The sequence below is a fragment of the Cucurbita pepo genome, chromosome 8, assembly GCF_057944985.1.
Source record: "Cucurbita pepo subsp. pepo isolate OVF chromosome 8, ASM5794498v1, whole genome shotgun sequence".
Lineage (NCBI taxonomy): Eukaryota > Viridiplantae > Streptophyta > Magnoliopsida > Cucurbitales > Cucurbitaceae > Cucurbita > Cucurbita pepo.
Genome location: NC_141805.1, coordinates 6,289,843 through 6,292,944, shown reverse-complemented (window position 1 = coordinate 6,292,944; position 3,102 = coordinate 6,289,843). Strand labels below are relative to the sequence as shown.

The following is a 3,102-nucleotide window of genomic DNA, read 5'->3' as shown; positions in this document are numbered from 1 at the left end:
TTAAGCAGGGCTTTGGAAGCCGGACGGAACCTTCTTTCCACAATAGTTCAAAAGCAAGCTGAGGGAAACTAAGAGGTCAATCTTGAGACCCAAGGCTCTGGCCTTCACCACAGTGCAAAGGCACACAGCAGCTTCCAGGTCAACAAGGCCTTGGATTAGGGTGCAGCATGGGGATTTTGGTGGTGAGCCGATCACTAAGTGCACTAGATCATCCAGCAAGTCGGCGCAGACGCCAAGCTTCAGGGTGTCCCTGGGGCACTTGGGGAGTGATGGTTGCTGCCTTGACGGGGTGGGCTTGTGGGGTTTGGGTGGCGGCGGTGGGCAAGGGACATAGGTTGAGCTGACCATAGTGAAGAAGAGGAGGTTGAGGAGGAGGAGGAGGGCAATGGGTGAAGAGAGTTTGGAAGCCATTGGTGGAGAGATATTGAAGGGTTTGTAGGTTTGTGCTATGGCTTGTGAAGAATTATGAGAAGGGTTAGGGTTTTTATAAATGGGGTTTGGGAATTTGTTGTATTCTTTCAGTTACTTTATTAGGTTTTGTGGAATTGATTTGAGAGATGGGTTTTTAATTAGTTTGTCTTTTTTAAAGTATTATAAAAATGTCAAATGGCCTACAAACTAGACGAAGTGATGTTCGATAATACGATATCAAATACTTTTTAAAATAAATTATTGTGGTTTGTATGGTTGGAAAATAATATTTGATAGAACCCTTCCAGACAAGTGGGTAATAGATCATAATCTAGAGATTATTTTGAGCACAAATAATTTTTACAAATATAATATGGTTTTTTTTTTTAATATAACTATGAGATTCCACGTTATTTTGAAGGAGTAACGAAACTTTTTTTTTTTGTAAGGGTGTGGAAACCTCTCCCTAGTAAATTGTAAAATTGGCGGCAATATATAATGAGTCAAAGCGGATAAATATATGTTAACAATGAGTTTTGATATATATTGATGTTAGTATGACATAACAGTACAACTTCTAAAACATGACTAAACTAAGATTGTTATTACATGCATGCTTTGAAAATCTATTAAAGTTTACTTAAGATGAAATGGTTATAAGATAAAAGATCTCTAAAAAAAAACAAAAAAATAGACTTTTATTGAGGATCCCAAAAATGAATTTTAAAACATAGATTGGACCGTTAAACTTCGAGATAGGCTATAAAGTGTTGTTTGCGAATAAGCAGTGATTGATTAGAGATGTAGTGGCAAAGACTTGTTCAATGTCAAAATGAAAGGAAAAAGCTTTGCTATAAATCCGATGGAAAGAGAGCAGATGACCTTTATATCAAGAGCTAGTGCCACTGAGATTTGGCACAAAAGACTTGGGCACTTTCATCAATGAGGTTTGCTTTAGATGCAGTCAAAGAAGCTTGTAAAAAGACTCGCTGTTATTAATGATTACATTCCTCTTTGCCGTGCTTGTAATTTTGGGGAGCAACATAGGCAACCCTTTCCTAAACATTCATGGAGAGCCTCGAAAAAACTGCAGCTGGTTCATACTGATCTTTGTGGTCGTCAACGAACAACATCATTAAATGGTAATCTTTATTACATTGTTTTTATTTATGATCCAACGAGAATGTGTTGGATCTTCTTGCTGATGCAAAAGCCAAAAGTAACGGGTGTATTTTGAAATTCAAAGCCAGAGTTGAGAATGAAAGTGCATGCTTGATTCAGACTATAAGATCAGAAAATGGCAAGGAGTACACTTCAGAAACTTTTAACAGGTTTTGTGAAGAGGCTGAAATTGAACATCAATTGACAGCACTATACACTCCTCAACAGAATGACGTCAGTGAAAGGAGGAATAGATTCATAATGGAGATGATATTTCATCTATTGAAGAGTTTAGATGACCATAAAGTATCTTGTGCATCGTTCATGTTCTAGGATGATGCACAAATGTGTTTCTCAGTCCTAATGGTGGTGTAATCACACGACATTATGAGAACAGTATTACTTGAGCATGGCCACATTGTTGGGTTTTATGTCCTAAAACTCATAGTTTGTAAACAAAAACATATTCTATTTTCAATAAAGTTATTATTATTGTTTATTCAGTAAAGATTGTTATTGAATAAAGTGAAATTTACGATCATTAATCTAAATCCAATAAACTAAGAACACTCTGGCTATAGTATGATTACTTGAACTATATGTAGAGACATAAGAGTGGATCAAGTTCATGTATATAGTCAAAATGATCTATAGTATAAGGATAAGGCTGAGTACCTCATTCTAGGGACACTATGGATGCGGCCCACTTTTGTATATGATATAAACAATGTGATCACTAAATTGTACATGTGGAGACATGTGAGTGGGGGCGTCCTATGCAATGAGTATTGCATAAGATCGGACCATGAAGAAAACCACTCTCATTTTTTAATGTCGTTTACTGTTGAGACTGATTTTCTTTTCATTCGATAACCTAGGTAACTCTGTTTTAATCCTGAGCTAACCATGAACTCCTGTTTATTCGGAATTATCCTTAGATTTGCATGGGTGAGAGTGGCTCTAGTTCGCCGACTCAATAGTCCTCCCATTTCAGGGGTAAGACTGGGTGAATGGCTGGGGACGTGGGGTGCAAGATGGAATTCACTCCTACCCACTTTTAGGGATAGAAGAGAGGTAGTTTCCTTAAGCACTGACTCCAGGTCTTGAACAAGGGGCCCCACCCTCTCATTGGCCTGAGAGGGATTCGGTTTACTGGTTGGACCACAAACCAATTGTTCATTAGAGGATCAGTGAGACATAAGGAACAAGAAGTAACTTTAGGGGTAAAACGGTAAATTGACTCAGCTCTAGTTACGAACAATCTGTGAAGGATCGACTTACTAATCATGGTTATATCAAATGGACAGAAATATATCTATAGTGAGGGGAGTGCAACTACTAGGCTATAGTGGAGTGTCCTAGTAGTTAACGAATGTTGGTTAACAAGGTTAATGAGTTTAGCCGGTTAATCTTGGATCGTTGGAGCCCATGATCTATAGGTCCATTAGGTCCCTCTAGTAGCTCATATCGGACTAAACCATATAACAGTGTGACGAGTGAGTTCGAAGTGTTCGAATTCAAATTAGGGAA

The 3,102-nt window shown here is 38.1% G+C and overlaps 1 pseudogene; it reads right to left on the bottom strand.

Moving 5' to 3' along the window:
* On the bottom strand, positions 1 to 411 carry LOC147791434 (14 kDa proline-rich protein DC2.15 pseudogene; annotated as a pseudogene).
* Between the last annotated feature and the right edge of the window lie 2,691 nt (positions 412 to 3,102).